The following is a 229-nucleotide window of genomic DNA, read 5'->3' as shown; positions in this document are numbered from 1 at the left end:
TGGTTGAACTTGCCACAACACCCGATACAGTCCTTTCCACTGCGCAAGGAGCCCTTTAGATAAACCACGTACCGTAAGATGGGGAAAACGGACTAATACTAAATCATGCACTTTGTACTCCGTAGGTGGACAATAATAGGAGTTGTATCGCCGTTGTTGTCCCACTTGTACGCGGCCTAACTGTTCGGCAGACTCCACTCGGACAAGTGGAAGAATGCTCGTCAAATAC

This window comes from Selaginella moellendorffii, unplaced genomic scaffold, assembly GCF_000143415.4.
Source record: "Selaginella moellendorffii unplaced genomic scaffold, v1.0 SELMOscaffold_115, whole genome shotgun sequence".
NCBI classification, from domain to species: domain Eukaryota; kingdom Viridiplantae; phylum Streptophyta; class Lycopodiopsida; order Selaginellales; family Selaginellaceae; genus Selaginella; species Selaginella moellendorffii.
The sequence above is the reverse complement of the archived record's forward strand: the minus strand, read 5'-3'. Positions refer to the sequence as shown.